The sequence below is a fragment of the Odocoileus virginianus genome, chromosome 34, assembly GCF_023699985.2.
Source record: "Odocoileus virginianus isolate 20LAN1187 ecotype Illinois chromosome 34, Ovbor_1.2, whole genome shotgun sequence".
NCBI lineage: Eukaryota > Metazoa > Chordata > Mammalia > Artiodactyla > Cervidae > Odocoileus > Odocoileus virginianus.
In genome coordinates this window covers 2,860,001-2,878,780 of record NC_069707.1, presented here as the reverse complement: position 1 = coordinate 2,878,780, position 18,780 = coordinate 2,860,001, and positions in this window count along the sequence as shown.

Below are 18,780 nucleotides of genomic sequence, written 5' to 3'. Positions count from 1 at the left end.
ATAAATGAAAAATGAAAAAAAAAAAAGAGTTTTCTTTTATCAGCAACGTCAATGCCGTCTGATACAAACACCCTCTGGTGATCAGTGTCCTGGAAGATGCTGCCCCACTGGCACATCCACCACCAACAAGCAGACACGTTTCCCCACTGGAGACGTCCAAGACCCGAGGAGTTTTTCCCGCCTCATACCTGCATTATTCAATGCAATTAACACTTTAAAATATTATTAATTCAGAGATCAACCTGGGAAACTGACAGGCTGCATTTCTTTCCACACCTCCTCATTTCCCACCGTCTCGGGATCTGCCCGCTGGATTATGGCAGGTGACCAAGGACTATTTCTAATCTGCCTTCGATGGAATTTGGCGTATACACCCGTGAAGGCGCCACTGCGATGAACATCTTCGTCTCCCAAATGTGACTGCAATGACATCATCGCGTGGCTGTCATCACCTGCAGCATGGCTGTGCTTTCGGCCATCCGGGGTGAGACCGCCCTCTCCAGATCTGCATCTAAACGGACTCGTCCACTTTAGCCTCAGGTCTAGTTTTTGATTAGGATAGGTTTTTTTTTATGAAATTCATCCATGCCATTACATGTATCAGTAAAGTAGATTTCCCTTGTATGGAAACCACATTTTTTATCCTTTCATCTATTGATAAATGTTTGGGATGTTTTCCTAGGTTTTGGCTATTTTAGGTAAAGGTCTCATAAGCATTTCTGTGAAGTCTCTGGGTGTAAAGGTAGGTTGGCATTTCTTTTAGTTAAGTATCTAGGAATCATGGCCAGCAATTAAAAAAAAAATTCTGTCTTTGGCATCAAGCATAAAGGGTAGGGTTACATTCCTAAGTTCTTGACACAGTGTCATCACTACTCATGCAAAGCCCTTTTCTTCTTTCATTTATTTACTTGTTTATGAATTTGTTGATTTATTCCCCTTCATCTCCATTCCTCATACCACTTCCCTGCTCAGCAATTTGACATGTGTTTGATGTCTAGCCAGAACTGATAGGAACTTTCTGAGGTATTTCCATATTGGTTAGTAAATTCCATAGTCAGTAAGGCAGTACAGTTAATCAATAACATAAATGTGGGTTACTCAGTGTGACTGTCAGTATTATAGGTCAACTTGGCTAGGCTTTACTGCCCAGTTATTGGGTCAAGCACTGATCACAGTGTTATTGTGAAGGTATGTAGTTGATGTGCCTAACATTTACAGTCAGTTGACTTGAAATAAAGGAGATCATTATGGATAATGTGGGGTATTACTGTTCAGTCACTAAGTAGAGTCTTACTCTCTGCAACCCCATGGACTGTAGCACCCCAGGCTTTCCTGTCCTTCACTGTCTCCTGCAGTTTGCTCAAACTCATGTCCATCAAGTTGGTGATGCCATCCAACCACCCATCCTCTATCATCCCCTTCTCCTCCTGCCCTCAATCTTTCCCAGCATCAGGGTCTTTTCCAGTGAATCGGTTCTTCACATCATGTGGCCAAAGTATTGAAGTTTCAGCTTCAGCATCAGTCCTTCCAATGAATATACAGGGTTGATCTCCTTTAGGACTGACTGGTTTGATCTCCTTGCAGTCCAAGGGACTCTCAAGAATCTTCTCAGCACCACAGTTTAAAAGCATCAGTTCAAAATAAATAAATAAATAAATAAAAGCATCAGTTCTTCAGCGCTCAACTTTCTTTATGGTCCAACTCACATCTGTCCATGACTACTGGTAAACCCATATCTTTGACTATATGGAAAATTGTCAGCAAAACGATGTCTCTGTTTTTTAATATGCTGTCTAGGTTTGTCATAACTTTTCTTTCTAGGAGCAAGTGTCTTTTAATTTCATGGCTGCAGTCACCATCTGCAGTGATTTTGGAGCCCAAGAAAATAAAAGATGCCATTGTTTCCACTTTTGCCCCATCTATTTGCCATAAAGTGATGGGAACAGATGCCATGATCTTAGTTTTTTGAATGTTGAGTTCTAAACCAGTTTTTTCACTCTCATTTTTCACCCTCATCAAGAGACTCTTTAGTTCATCTTCACTTTCTGCCATTAGAGTGGTATCATCTACATATCTGAGGTTACTGATATTTCTCCTGGAAATCTTGATTCCAGCTTGTGATTCATCTGCTTGGAGAAAACTAGCATTCTTTATGATATGTCTTGTCCAAGAGTATGGATTGTCTCTCCATTTCTCCATTGACATTCACTAAATTTAAAATGTTTTCTATGAAGTTTCTATGCATTAATGATTAATTCCTATGTACTCTGGAGTTTTGACTGCTACTTGGAATAATATTTTTATTATATTTTCCAGCTAGTATTGTCACTGTAGAGGTATGGTAAGATCTCACAAGTCCTTCTAAACGTTTTTCTTTACGTTGTTTTTGGTCTCCTCGCTGCACGCAGGCTTCCTGCAGTTGTGGTGTGTGGATGTCTCACTGCAGCGGCTTCTGTCGCTGTGGGGCGCAGGCAGAGCGTGGGCTTGAGTGGCTGCGGCACGCAAGCGTAGCTGCCTCAAGGCGTGGGGGATCTTCCCAGACCAGGGATTGAACCTGTGTTCCCCTGCGTTGGCAGGCAGATTCTTAGCCACTGAATCACCAACAAAGTCCCCTCACAAGTCTTGTATCTGAAAATGCTGGCGGATTCTTTCATTAGTTCTAATAGTTGGATTTGGGGGGGATAAATGATCACATCATCTTCCAATAACAATTTTATCTCTTCTTTCCAGTCCTTATTTCTTTTTTTCTTCCCTTAGGGCATTGGTCAGGAGCTTAAGTACAAATGTTAAATAGTAGGAGTAGTGATGGACATCTTTGCCTTGCTCACAAGTTTAGAGGAAATATTACAATGACCTTCAGAAGGATAAAGTATGTTGTGACTTTCAAGGTATATAACTTTAACAACTGAAGAAGTTTTCTATTTCTAGTTTGCTAACAATTTTCACTACAAATGTGTGTCAAACTTATCAAGAGCCTTTTCTGCATCACCTCGGATAACCATGTGTTTTACACGTGAATGTGAGCTAACAGCTAATGTGATGAGTTCCACTGACACATTCCCCAATGGTGAACCATCCTGCATTCATGAAAAAGTCATTTAATTATTGTTCCTTTTTAAAAACATATTGTTGGATTTTCTTAGCTATATCTTATTTAAGATATTTACAACTGTGTTCAAAATAAACTATGCTTATAATTTGCTTCTCTTGAATTGTCCCTAGCTAGCTATAGAATGAAAAGCGCAATTTTTTGGTCTTTTTATATTTGGGGGAAAATAACTTATCATGAGATAAGAATTAAGGGTTCATTGAAGGTGTAATAGACTTATTTAATATCAATAAAACCATCTGGGCCTTAGAGTTTGATGAGGAGAAAGATTTTTTTAATATTATATTTAAATGTGTGAATTGGGTGCTGAATGGAAGCATAATTAAAACAGTTTCAAAGGCCCTGGTTAAGGTAGACCCTTGCGCTCTTACCCCAGGTACAATCTGTCTGTAGGCTCCAGCCTTCCCCTTCCAATCCACCCTCCTTACATTCCCGTGTGAGTCACACTGCCTGGTCCAGAGCTTGAACTGAAGTCATCAAACTTAGGCGCCTCTCATCAGCGGTTGACTCTTCTGTGGATAAAAATTCCAGTGAAATCTACCTGCCTTCTCTTACTCTAAATAGTTACCTTTCTTCCGATCTAAAACAAATTGCATTTCAGCACCTTAAACTCCAGGTGTAGAAATAACCAGCTGAAACAATAGAAGTGGATCCACCGTTGGCCTGGTCTGTACGAACATTCCCAGTGGGACTCGTTCTGTTCCACCGTGGCCAGGGGACGGAATTTACCTTCCGGCTCCAGTATCACCATAAGATGTACAAGCACCCAGGCTCTGTTCAGGGTCTCGCCTACGTGTGTCCTGACGTATAGGAGGGCACAGAGGCCCCAGGTGACGTGTGACTGGGCAGTGGTCACTCCGGGGCGGCTGGACCACTCCCTTGTCGTTGGGAGAACTGTTAAGGGGAGAACTGGGCTCCTCTCAAATATTTGTCTCCCCGTGGGTCATGTCTCAGCCCTCTATACTGTCCACTCTCACACCAGAATCATTTAATCTTCGTTATGGCCTGAGTGCTTATGTCTCTCCAAACCCACCCATTGAAACCCTGACCTCCACGATGATGGTATTAGGAGATGGCGCCTTTGGCAGTGATGAGCACGAGTGGTCCCCTTGTGAGTGGCCTTATAAAAGTGACCCCAAAGAGCTCCCTCGCCCCTTCCAGTTGTGTGAGAACAATGAGAACTTAGCAGCCTGTGACCCCCAAAGAGGATTCTCACCAGAACTCAACCGTGTGGGTACCCTGATCTCAAACTTCCAGCCTCCAGACTGAGAAATAAATTTCTGTGGTTTATCAGCCACCCAGTCTGTGGTGTTTTGTTGTAGCAGCCTAAACAAGACACTCTTTCAAGCAAAACATCTGGCTCTGTGATCCTGCCTCTTGGTCTCTACAGCTGACATTTGGTCAGAGGTTCCTTTGTTTCTGCTGGTTGTGAGCTGGGTGTGCTCATCAGGTACCAGCCAAACAGGAAGCAGGAAGAGGGAGACAGAAAACCCAGGGGCTAAACCTTGGGCGTCTTCAGTGGCCCAGTGGTGAAGAACCCACCTACAATGCAGGAGATGCAGCTTCAATCCCTGGGTTGGCAAGATCCCCCAGAGAAGAGAATGGCAACCCGCTCCAGTATTTTTGCCTGGAGAATGGCATGGACAGATGAGCCTGGTGGAATACGGTTCATGGGGTCACAAAGAGCCAGATACAGCTTAGTGACGAAGCAAGAGCAAGACCCTGGGGCTAAGCCCAGAGCTGTGCCTGCCACCCAATCCCGTGTGCCTTCTTCTCTCCTGGGGTCACAGACTGCTAAACCAATGGGCAACAAAACTGCTCTACCCAGGTACTCAGGAAATGTCTGATGAATAAATGGATGAAGTGGGGCAAAATATCTCCACCAGAATTATCTTTGAAAAGTAAAAGTGTTAGTTGCTCGGTTGTATTGGACTCTTTGTGACTCCATGGACTGTAGCCCGCCAGGTTCCTCTGTCCAAAGAATTCTCCAGGCAAGAATACTGGAATGGATTGCTAGTCCCTTCTCCAGAGGATCTTCCCAATTCAGGGACTGAATCTGGGTCTTCTGTATTGCAGGCAGATTCTTTACTGTCTGAGCCACCAGTGACGCCTGTTATCTTTGGGTTAAAAAAAGAAAGGAGAGGTAAAATGAGGCAAAATCAAGATGGGAAAAGGAGTCAGAGAATACAAACTTATAAATGATGTGGATGGAAAACTGTCATGCCTTAGAAACTTCGAAACTGGTGGGGGGTGGGAGGGATGTGTAAATCGGATTTTCATTTTGAAAATGGACAAAGTAGAAGCTAGGATTATGAATGACTTGACCGAGGCCATTTCTCGCTGTGTCATTAATATTGCACAACTTTGAGGTCAGTGAGAAACCACATCTTGCTAATTTCATTTCCTTTTTGGATGGGACTGTATATAATGGAAATTCTTAAAGTGCCTACTGACCCCAATTTTCTTAAGGATGTTGGAAGCAGCTAAAGACCATTCAGCCAATATCAGATCACCATTCATAACAAATCTTCAACTACTTCAGAATAAAGAAAGTGGTCAATGGATGTGCATAAAAGTTAATTTTAATCTAATTCCTAGGGGTACTTAGGAAGTAGTTAACTAATCAGAAATCTACACTTCAGAGGTAGCTGATAGCAAATTTTTGAGGCGTTGTTACATAAATCTTCCATACAAATCTCTTTAGTTAGCCATTTTTCCTTGGTAAACTAAATGAAATTTTAAAATGTAATTGAACAGGAAAGTTTTACAGATTCCACTGCCCTTGAATGAACAAAGTATAAAAATCTGTAAACCTGGTCACCTAGCACTTGTGGAGCAGTTCTCTAGGTCTGAAAGTCTCCATCTAACAAGGGGTATGGCTTCCCTGGTGGTGCAGATGGTAAAGAATCTGCCTGCAATGCGGGAGATCTGGGCTTGAACCCTGGGTCAAGAAGATCCCTTAGAGAAGGGAATGACTGCCTGCTCCAGTATTCTTGCCTGGAGAATTCTATGGACGGAGGAGCCTGGTGGGCTACAGTCCACGGGGTCACAAAGAGTCGGACACGACTGAGTGATTAACACCTCTACTACCTCTAACAAGGTCTAAGGACAATAGCTGTCCACCCCCGCCCCAAGAAGACTGGCTCTGACTTGGGTACTGCTGGGCTCACCACCTGAACCTGAGAACTTGTAGAAGGGATTCCACTAGGACCGCAAGATCCAGCTGTGCATCTGCTTTGAGGTCTGTCTGTTAATAAAGGCGTGTGAGGCAGAACTGATCCTAGCTTCTCGAGTTATAACAGCCCACCCAGTGTCAGGTTGCAGAGAAGGCGGCCAGTCTCTAATCACCAGTGATTAGCAGAGCTCCTAAAAAATGTGGAAGCTGTTTGCTAAACCTGCTTTGTGTTAATATCATGCAATCCCCCAGGCCAGGGACTGGCGTCTGAACCGAAGGCAGGTCTTTCCTTGGGGAAAATAAACATGAGACATAGAGCATCAGTGGTTAGAAGCAGAGACGCAGGGCAGGGAGAGAGCGGTCAGCGGGGTCCGTGAGACAGCGCCCAGAGATGGAGAGCGTTGGAGGACGGTGGGGAGGCGGCAAGCAGAGACAAGGCTTAGTCGTGACCCAGGCACCAGAGGAGCGGCCTGGCTCCCCAGAGCTGTGGCTGGGGGTAGGGGCACAGTGGACCACCGCTGGTCAAGAGGCCAAAACCGTGAAGAAACATGCTGTTAGGATAAGTTTTAAACCTGCAGACACTTACATGTATACATGTGGGTGAGTCGCCTTGCTGCTCACCAGAAACTAACGCAACACGGTTAATCAGCCATACCCCAATACAAAATGTTTCCAATGTTAAAAAAAATTAAAATTAAAAAACCTACAGACACTCACTTGGAAGTAAGAGCGACACTGATCTGCTTGTGGCCCAATGAAACGGTCCCAGCAGACCTGTCTCAGTCTTCAAATACGTCAACACTCCTTTCGAGAAGCTGCTTCTGTGTTGAGGCAGAGCCTGGCCTAATTAGAACTCTGATCAGGACACTCACAGCTCTGCTTCATCTGGGTGAAATACGAGGCAAGCAGAGGGGAGAGTTGGTTTTTTTTCAATGTTTATTTATTTGTCTGTGCCAGTCTTACTTGAGTCACGCAGGGTCTTCGATCTTCGCTGAGGCCTGTGAGATCCTTTTTTATTTTTCGCTGTGGGGCATGCGGGATCTTTAGTTGCAGCGCGTGAACTCTTCGCTGCTGCACGTGGCATCTAGTTCCCTGACCAAGGATGGAACCCAGGCTTCTTGCATCGGGAGTATGGAGGCTTAGCCACTGGGCCACCAGGAAGGCCGGAGGAGACAGTTTTAAATGCTAAAGCTTAGAGGGGAGAGATGGGAGAGCTTGACAAGTTGTGCAAACCTGCACGGGCTGCCTCTGTCCGAATAAAAATGGTGCACACCTTCCCCCCCCCCACCGACCCCACCCCAACCCCATCCACGTCTGCAAAGGGCTCAAAATCCGGTAGAACAGACAGCTTCCTACAGAACTTTTCATAATAAAAGGCCGTGTGTGATACACAGAGGCATAAACATAATATTTGAACGTGGATAAAGGCACGCTAGTACTCTGGCTGTGTTTCAGTTGCTAAGTTGTCTCTGACTCTTTGCAAACCCATGGACTGCAGCATTCCAGGCTTCCTGCTCCTGCACCATCACCTGGAGTTTGCTCAAATTCACTCCCATTAAGTCGGTGATGCCATCCAACCATCTCATCCTCTGTCGTCCCCTTCTCCTCCTGCCCTCAGTCTTTCCCAGCATTAGGGTCTTTTCAAATGAGCTGGCTCTTCACATCAGGTAGCCAGAGTACTGGAGTTTCAACTTCAGCATCAGTCCTTCCAATAAACAGCCAGGACTGATCTCATTTAGGACGGACTGGTTGGATCTCCTTGCAGTCCAAGGGACTCTCAGGAGTCTTCTCCAACACTACAGTTCACAAGCATCGATTTCTCGGTGCTCTGTTTAGCCTCCTGTAATCTGGAACACTGCCCTAGTCTTTCTTTGTCTTTCATGACCTTGATTTTTATTTTAAAGAATGTATGGCCTGTACAAATTTTCAAGAGACTTTTTTTTTTAACAAGATGCTTGGGTTGAAGGAGAATACGTTCAGTATCAGTTTTGTTAGAATAACTTAGTCCTATTGAAAGACATAGAATGTCCTATAATTGACAGGAAGACATAAAAAAAAATTAAAAGCAAAATTGAATTAAGGAATATATAAAAGGTTTTTATTTGTGTTTGTGTATCATTAAATCTTGAGATCAAAACAACTTAGTGACGTAAAAACATAAAAAATCTGAATAAGTGTGTCAGTCCTGGAGAAAAGGGTGTATTTTCTGAGCATCGGTTTTCCCCCTCACCTCATTCACAGTTGCTATTGATCAAAACAGAAGGCTGGCAATTTAAGGGATGAAAAGAGCTTGGTGCTTGAGTGCATACACACCAATTATTTTGTGTAGAATGGAATTGTGGGGCGGGTGTCAGCGGTAATCAAGGCCTAAGAAAACCACTGTCACAGAATAGGATACAGCCCGCTCGTGGAGTCCCCAAAGGGCATATATCATGGCCCACACTTGCCTGGCTCTGGATAAAGTAACGAGCCTTCTGTTTGCCTGGGCTTTGGGGCACCTCGCTAGCGAGCGTGCCTGCTGGCTACCTCTGTCTGCCGTGAGACACGGTGATCCTGCCTGCATACGCGGCTTTTCCTCGCTTGGCGGCTCTGATCCAGGTGGCATTTGCTCTGGCGCGTGCGCTCTGCTCCAGGCTGCCTGGCTTCCTGCACGTGGCTCTCCGTAGTCCACCCCACCGCCTGGCCATCTCGCCCGCCACCCTGGGGTCCGCCCCACCACTGCCCTCCCGATCCTGTCCCTCCTTGGGGCTGGAGTCCGCCCCTCCCGGACTGGGGATTCTCTCCACGTGCAACTTTACCAAAGCAACCCCCCACACGCAGCTGCACCCACAGGCTCTCTCCAGGGAGACAGCGGCTCCTGCACACGGTCAGCCCCTCGAGAGGCCACGGGGCTCTGCAGGAGGCTGGGCTCCGGGCCCCCGAGGTGGACGCGGTGGGCTGGGGTGATGGTCAGACACTGAGCGGGGGGGAGCCCCCCACCCCGTCCGGCTGAAACACGGTCGGCAAGCAAACCCACCTTCTGAACAAAGGCAGGCCTCTCCCTAGAATTTGGCCAGTGACGCATTTTCTTCCCTTGTTGAGTTGTGTGTGAGTTATTTCTCAGGGAGAACACTCAGATCTTGGCCAAACAGCCTTAATGGACATAGTTTTAAAATTCCATTTTATTCCCCATACGAAAGGGAACAAAACCATCAATTACAAGGTTTCTAAGTAAGTTCCTGGAAAAGAATTTGACCAAATATCTTCCAGTCAGAGGCCTTTTGCATTTTCTTCTTTTTCCTTGTCTTGGTCTAGAAATTGAGAATTATCTACTGGTGACATTTTAATCCCAGAACACATTTCAACACACACTGGTGTGGTTTTCTTGCATTCAGGTGGGGGTTGACTTATCAAATTGGTATCTGATGCCCGGCTCTGACAGACGCAAGGTCACCCGTCCTGGAAGGTCGTTCTGGGAACGGGTCTCCATGACCCCTGGACCTGAAGGGTCTGAGTGGCCGGAGCCGCAGGTGGAGATGCCCACAGACCCAGCGGCTGCCTCTCCTCTCTCTGCACCTTCCTGTGTTAAGCAAGAACCATTGGCTCCAGCAGGCAAAGCTGAGGAAATGTCCAGTCAGCTCTCTGAATTAAAAGGGAGCACATGGAGCCGCCTCTGCGGATGGAACCGACCGACCGTCACAGAAGGGCGCGTCTGGAGCCCATTTTATCCCATCTCAAGGGGCAGCGGCCACGCCCGTGTCTCCAGCTGCCCACCCAGTCCTCTTCCTGCCGAGTAATAAAACCCCTCTGCAATCTTCCCACCTGATTCATGATAAAATAGTGGCCACCTACACAGCTGTTTTGTATATTATTCTAGAGCTGATTAAAAAAAGCACAAAACTCTCAACATTTTGACACAAACTCAACATTTTGACAGTTGCTACTATTCAAAAAATAAGCGACTTCCCTGATGGTTCAGTAGCTGGGACTTCAAGCTCCTAAAGCAAGGGAACAAGGTTCAAAAGCTGGTCAGGGAACTAAGATCCCACAAGCTGCAACTAAGACCCCATGCAGCCAAACACATAAAAATAAATATTTTATAAAAAGTCATTTCTTTAGGTTTTTCCCTTTTTTTTCTAGAAAATTTTCTCAGAAAACATACACTAAAGCAATTTCTAATAAGTATCCATATGACACTATGAAGTATTGTGAAACTGAGGTTATTTCTTAAAATCATGAATACATAAACTCATGCAAGCTAAAGATTTCAACCACCCAAATTTTTTTTCCACAGATTTTTTTCTGAACAAAACTTCTGTAGTTAAAATAACCAGAATCACATGTACCTCTGAATTTTGTAAATATTTCCAATTTCATGGATTTCTCTTCCTCCTGTATTTGAAAACCAGTTCTTTACGAGAACACAAGAAAATGCTAAATGTGGGAGGTGTGAATGGTCTCAGCTCACAGCCTGTAGCCCAGCTCCGATATATTTCAGTAGCACGTAGAAATAGCAAGTTTAAAAATATCACACATTCTACAGTTTCGGCATTCCACATGTGGAGGGATAAAGAACCAACTGTTGACGCTCTCAGGAACTCAAGGCTATCAAATTGTTACTGCACTGAAAGCCTCCACACAGCCCAGAGCAAATTGTTGAACCAGAAATCTATGCACATTTTACTAAAAACGCTTTATATCAGTCATTACATCCTGTTACAATGGATACACTTTGAATTTGGCTCCAAGTTTTAGGGGTGTACAGAGCAAAGAGCACAGCCTGTAACCGGCTTCTTAAAGGAGCTCTGGGTCCTGCTTGTCATGGACTGATATTGTTGTTCGATCACTCGGTCGTGTCCGGCTCTTTGCGACCCCATGGACTGCAGCACGCCAGGCCTCCCTGTCCATCACCAGCTCCCGAAGTCCACCCAAACCCATGTCCATTGAGTCTCTGATACCCCCAACCATCTCATCCTCTGTTAACCCCTTCTCCTCCTGCCCTCAATCTTTCCCAGCATCACGGTCTTTTCAAATGACTCAGCTCTTCACATCTGGTGGCCAAAGTATAGGAGTTTCAGCTTCAGCGTCAGTCCTTACAATGAATATTCAGGACTGATTTCCTCTAGGATGAACTGGCTGGATCTCCTTGCAGTCCAAGGAACTCTCAAGAGTATTCTTCAGCCCCGTAGTTCGAAAGCATCAATTCTTTGGCGTTCAGCTTTCTTTATAGTCCAACTCTCACATCCATACATGACCACTGGAAAAAGCATAGTCTTGACTAGATGGACCTTTGAGTTTTTATCTATTTAAAACAAGGGAGAGGGGTCTTCCTTGGTGGCTCAGATGGTAGAAAATCCACCTGAAATGCGGAAGACCCAGGTTTGATCCCTGGGTTGGGAAGATCCCCTGGAGAAGAGTTTTTACCTATATCAAGTATTTAAAAATTTAAATGCAAATAAACATATAAGGTATTCTGCCCTTACATTTTTAGACATATTGGGGACAGTGATAGATCTTTCAAACCACACACTTTTAAAATAAATTCTTCTCTAGACTTTATTGCTTACTGATTAGACAGGCAAACTTGCAGGACTACAGTAAAATGTGAGAACAATTTCTGCGTTTTTACAAGATATACACACAATGCATATTATTATAAATGTTAGTTCTGGAAAGAAGTAACAGTATATGTGATGTCATGTTTGTTATGGAGCTTCTATTACCCAAGGTCTCCTCTTAGAGGCGCTCCTAAATACGAGAACCTCAAATGATATGCCTTCTCCAAGTCTCTCTCTTTCCCCTTTTTATTTTTCTTCTGTGTCTATTTTTCTTAACAGAAGATAAAACCCTTAAATATCTTTTGTTACTGCTAGCAGGTTCCTCTGACCAATTTTATTGACTATTGAAGGAGCTTAGGGGAAAATATCAGAGTTTTGGAATCAATGTTACAAAATCGACTGCCTCTCTGAAACTTTGAAAGCGTGCCTGCAACGGTGACGGCTGATAAAGTGCTGACTCACACCTTTCTTGTGAAAGCAAGAAGGCCGTATGTTTTAAGAGACACGGCATTGGGTTTTTCCATAAACATGGGTAGAACCTCCACTTGGAAAACTAAACAACCCAACTTCCCCCATGCCAGTCCTGGCACACGACTGGTCATTTCACAGCCTCCAAATCCCTTTTCAGGGCCGTGGCAGAGGAGGATAGCCCATATGGTTTGAGTCACTTGATCACCTTCTCTTTCCAGGGGTGTTGAGGTAGGGGAAAAACATTTCCGTCCCCAGCACAGGTGGGCAGTGGTAACCTGCTCCCGGTCCAGCTCCTGGAAGCGTGGGCACCTGCGGCCACTGAACAGGCAGCATGGCAGGCGGGGGCGGTGACGGGGGCCGCCTTTCAGGTTGTCAACGGCCAGCTTTGCTGTTTCCAGGCTCTCGTGTGCTCTTGTGCCAAGAAGCAGGGCTCAGCTTGTTCCAGGCTCCTGGTGGGTTGGAGCCGCAGACAGTCAGGGAAAAGGCAGCAAAGTGAGGTTCAGAATAAAAAACCAAAGGCCTTTGGCACCTGCAGTTCCCTTGGGCTTGAATGTCAGTCTTACATAGTCTGTCCATCACTCTGACATTTGAATACAAGGTGAGGGGTGGTTTAAATCTATGTCTACCTTACAATCTAATAAAACAGCAGCTGTGTTTTCTTAACAAGAGATTCTTGAAAAAAACCCCTTTGATTCCAGGAATGAGGTCTTGCTCTTGGGAAGAAGCACATTTTCTCAGTGCTTCAGTTTCTTAGTTCATAAAATGGGTGACCAGATGCCACCACGTTGCGGAATGTGGTGGGGCAGAGGGAAAAAACATTAAATTGAATATGAGTCCAAATCACCTGCTGTTGTTCAGTCGCTCATTCATGTCTGACTCTTTGCAACCCCACGGACTGCAGCACACCAGGCTTCCCTGTCCTCCACTATCCCCCTGAGTTTGCTTAAACTCATGTCCATCGCATCAGTGATGCCATCCAACCATGTCATCCTCTGTCGTCCCTGTCTCCTCCCACCTTCGATCTTTCCCAGCATCAGGGTCTTTTCCAATGAGTCAGCTCTTCACATTAGGTGGCCAAAGTATTGGCATTTCAGCTTCAGCATCAGTCCTTCCAATGAACATCCAGGACTGATCTCCTTTAGGACGGACTGATTGGATCTCCTTGCAGTCCAAGGGACTCTCAAGAGTCTTCTCCAACACCACAGTTCAAAAGCATCCATTCTTTGGCACTCAGCTTTCTTTATGGTCCAACTCTCATATCCATACATAACTACTGAAAAATCATAGCTTTGACTAAACAGATCTTTGTTGGTAAAGTATTGTCTCTGCTTTTTAATATGCTGTCTAAGTTGGTCATAGCTTTTCTTCTAAGAAGCAAGTGTCTTTTAATATCATGGCTGCAGTCACCATCTACAGTGATTTTGCAGCCCCCAAAAATAAAGTCTCTCAATGTTTCCATTGTTTCTCCATCTATTTGCATGAAGTGATGGGACCAGATGCCATGATCTTAGTTTTCTGAATGTTGAGTTTTAAGCCAACTTTTTCACTCTCTTCTTTCACTTTCATCAAGAGGCTCTTTAGCTCTTCTTCACTTTCTGCTGTAAGGGTGTTGTCATCTGCATATCTGAAGTTATTGATATTTTTCCCGGCAATCGTGATTCCAGCTTGTGCTTCATCCAACCTGGCATTTCACATAATGTAATCTGCATATAAGTTAAATAAGCAGGGTGATAATATACAGCCTTGATGTACTCCTTTCCCAATTTGGAACCAGTCTGTTGTTCCATGTACAGTTCTAACTGTTGTTTCTTAACCTGCATACAGAGTTCTCAGGAGGCAGGTCAGATGATCTGGTATTCCCACCTCTTTAAGAATTTTCCACAGTTTATTGTGATCCATACAGTCAAAGGCTTTGGCATAGTCAATAAAGCAGAAGTAGATGTTTTTCTGGAACTCTCTTGGTTTTTTGATGATCCAGTGGATGTTGGCGATTTGATCTCTGGTTCCTCTGCCCTTTCTAAATCTAGCTTGAACATCTGGAAGTTCACAGTTCACATACTATTGAAGCCTGGCTTGGGGAATTTTAAGCATTACTTTGTTAGCATGTGAAATGAGTGCAATTGTGTGGTACTTTGAACATTCTTTGGCATTGCCTTTCTTTGGGATTGGAATGAAAACACCTTTTCCAGTCCTGTGGCCTCTGCTGAATTTTCCAAATTTGCTGGCATACTGAGTGCAGCACTTTAACAGCATCATCTTTTAGGATTTGAAATAGGTGGCACTAATGATAAAGAATTTGCCTGCCAAGGCAGGAGATGGCAGAGACACAGTTTCAGTCCCTGAATTGGGAAGATCTCCTGGAGTAGGAAATGGCAACCCACTCCAGTATTCTTGCCTGGAAAATCCCATGGAGAGAGGAGCCTGGTGGACTATTGTCCATGGAGTCAGAAAGAATTGGACATGTCTGAGCACATATGTGCGCACATTTGTGTTAAATAACATACACTACTAACCACCAATCTCCACTTAGCACAACCTATAAACTCTGCCCATTTTTACAAACTTAACTAGCTCCTCTTCCATTCTTAAACTATCTTAAAAGTTTTCACCTATAGTTCACAAGCATTTCCTTCTTTTATAGTAGGACTGCATACCCTCAGAAGTAAATGCACACACAAGAACACAAAGTCTGGTGATTCTAACAAATAGAGATGAACAGAGATGAGTGGTGACAGATTGTGTTTCATCCTAAGAAGTAAACAATCAGGTTCGGACAGGGCAAGGCAGGGGGATCGTTGCTGGGAGTGGAATCAGGGTGACTTCTGAAGGGTCAGTAAGGCAACCCATGCAATGAGAAGGGGGTGCCCCACGCCACCCCACCTCCTGCTGTGGGAGCACAGAGGTTCTAGAACCTGCCAGGACTGGGACCCCGGGGCTCAGGGTGGAGGTGGAGATGCGTGAGAGCTGCAGCCGGACAGGCAGGCGGGACCCAGGGTTGCACTGGAGGCCGTCTGGGGCTTTGAGCCGGGGCATCTCATAGTGGAATTCATTTACACCTTTAAAAGCTCATTCTGGCCATTCTTTGGAGCCTGGGTTGGTGAGCAAAGCAAGAATGGAAGCCATTATCAGGAAGCCACTGGGAAATCCAGCTCCCGACGATGTTGGTGTGCACAGGCTGCTGGAGAAACATGGGTGGTTCTAAGAGACACCATGAAGGTCAACCCAGCAGGACCAGCGGGTAAAGAGGACGAAGCAGAGTGGACGGGGTGTCCAGGATGACCTCCTGGCTTGGGGAGCTGGGTGGAGGGCAGGGCCGTTTACTCAGGTGGGAAGAACACACTTTGCGAGAGGATGGGAGAGTTCCACTGTAGACAGGCCACGTTTGAGTGGCCAAGAAGAGACATTAATAAGCCAACGGAATAATCAGAGCAGCTTTTCAATGATGGAGATGTGACCTGCGCCCGCTCGTGTGGAGACAGGATGAGTGAGGTCGCCGAGGAAGGCACAGATGCTGAAGGGACAGCACCCAGGACAGCCCATCGCCCATGGACCGGGGCCCACGGTGACCCCACGGCCAGCTTGCACGTGGCCCAGCCCTATGCGTCCCTCCTGGAGAAAAGAAGACCTCGTCTTAACACAAACACTTACACGTGAATAATTAGAGCAACCATATTCATAATCACCAAAATCTGGAAGCAACAGAGATGGATGGCTTTCAGTGGGTAAATGGGTGAACAAGCTGGCCTGTCCACACCAAGGACACCGCTCCTTGGCAGAAATGATGAGCTGTTGGTACAAGGGATGCCATGGGTCAGCCCCAGGTGTGTTCTGCTGAGCGCACAAGGGGCTGTGTCACACACACACCCCACCCCTTCACCATAGCGTGTGCACAACACTTGGGAAAAGGCAGGACTCTAAGGTCAGAGAGCAAGTCAGGCATCGCTACGATCAGGGACCACGGCACGGGGTCCACAGGTGTGAGAACTGCTTCGTGTCCTGTTTCTGTAGTGGTTAGAAAAATCGGTACGTGTGAAAGCCCACAGGACAGTACACCAAAAAAGTGATCTTTACTATATGCAAGGTTTTAAATACATGTTTAAAAAAAAAAAAAACCCAAAGAGTCCCAAACCTGGTAGGCCTTTATTTTTAAATTTAGAATTGCTTTATTCAAAGTAAAACACATCTTTATTATGTTTTCTACAGATATATCAGCCTTGCTCCTATTTTAAAAGAGTGTGTTTACTCTTTCTTAAAAAATAAATGTAGATTCTTATGGCATCCTACTGTTGTTGTTTAGTTGATAAGGCGTGTACCATCTTTAGTGACTCCGTGGACTATAACCCGCCAGGCGCCTCTGTCCATGGGATTTCCCAGGTAAGAGTACCCGAGGGGGTTAACCATTTCCTCCCCCAGGGACCTGGGAAGTTTTGTGTGACTCCTATTATCAACTAACTTCAGAAAACACCACAGACAGTGAGTTAGGGAGACCTCAAAGTCTGAGCTCACCTCCTCAGAAGACGTTAAGATGATAAACGGAAAATACATTTTCCTTCCCCAGATGGACTGTTGTCTATAAGTCAGAAACCAAACATCCAAGTGAAGTGAGGCAGACAGAGAAAGATGAGTATCATATGACATCACTTACGTGTGGGATCTAAAACAAAACACAGATGAACTTATTTACAGAACAGAAACACACTCACAGACTTAGAAAACAAACGTATGGTTATGAAAGGGGACAGATAATTTTGGCCAACCTAGTATGTTTGAAAAAGAGAATGAAAACAGTAGCATAACTTTTTAAATCACTACAGCTCTTGTCGGGTTGTGAAACACACATTTCCTTTCCACCTTAACATTGCATTTTGCACTCTTTGCGTGGTTGCATATTTTAAAGCAATAAACGACTCACTGTTTTTCCTGACAGTCACCTTGTCTATGGCTCAGATGGTGAAGAACCTGCCTGCAATGTGGGAGGCCCCCCAGGTTCGATCCCTGGGATGGGAAGGTCCCCGCAGAGAGGAATGGCAATCCACTCCAGTGTTCTTGCCTGGAGAATCCCGTGGACAGAGGAGCCTGGTGGGTCACGGAGAGTCGGACCTGACTGCGCTATTAACACTAACACTAGTTACTGCCATCCCTCGAAGATTAACTACAAAGGCTGGAGGAAACACCAGAACCGTAGGGAATGCCTCACTGTGAGAAAAAAACAAAACTTCCCAGCCCCTAGGTCTAGAAGCCGGAGACCCCGTTTTTCCCAGGCGTGGTGCGCGATGCTTGCATGCGGACCAAGTCAGCGCGGCTCAAGCTGGTAAACTGTCAGCGAGCATCAGTGTCTTCTCAAGGTCGTCAGAGAGATGCAACGGCAGAGCCACGAGAGGGAGTGAGAGACCCAGAAACGGCCCCATGTCCGGGCTCCGGGGTCTGAGAGCATCTGCGCTGCTCACAAGCACAGAGGTTCCAGAAACAAGTCAACGAGACATGTAATTCCTGCCCTGCGTGCCGGGGAGGAGGAGAGAGCTCTCTGACGCAGTGGTCACGACTCAGGGCGGGGCCTTGCAGGGAAGAGCTTACACTGCCCCCAGACCAAAAGAAAACACAACAGAAATTCCTTAGTGTTAAAAGAGTGGGAGGTGAGTGCCAGGTCAGCAGTGAAGCTTCTTCAACTGAGGGCAGTTTGCCCGGCGGCTTCCTTCACCTGTGAGCCAGCATCACACATGCTGAAAACAAGGAATTTCTTTCTCTCTCCTTCTTGAATGCATTACCATAAACCTGCTTGCTGATTTTCCAAATCACGCAGATTCCCCCAGAGCTTAATTACTCATTTGCTCACTCAGTTACTAGCAACCCTGGGCACTCTTAATAAAGCACATTTATCCCACTACAATAATTCACAACTACTTTGAATATTCCTGATGTTTTAGCACTTAGAACTGTGTGAGGCAGACAACTGGGGGCAGGGCTGTATATCTGTTTGGAGGAAAAGGCACTGATCAGCTTTGCGACCTTGGGAGGTCATTGAACCTGATGCACGCAGGGTTCAGAATTCCATGATCTGACCCCGGGAGCGCTCACTTGGCACAGCGCTGGGTCTTGCGTATGTGCTAAGCTGCTGCAGTCGTCTCCGACTCTGTGCGACTCTGTGGACAGCAGCCCGCCAGGCTCCTCTGTCCACGGGATTCTCCAGGCAGGAGCACTGGAGCGGCTTGCCATGCCCTCATCCAGGGCCTCTTCCTGACCCGGGGACCGAACCATCATCTCGCATGTCTCCTGCGTTGGCAGGCGGGTTCTTTCCCACTAGGGCCACCTGGGAAGCACTGGGTCTCAGTAAACAACAAATTGTAGCAATCGTTTGACTATTACTTGATGGGAACCCAAGATTCGTCTGCGTACATGACTTGCCCAAGAGGCCAGCAATTTTAAGAGGCTGAGCTAGGATTCAAACCCAGGCTTTTGTTGCTGTTCATTCGCTGAGTCGTGCCTGAGGC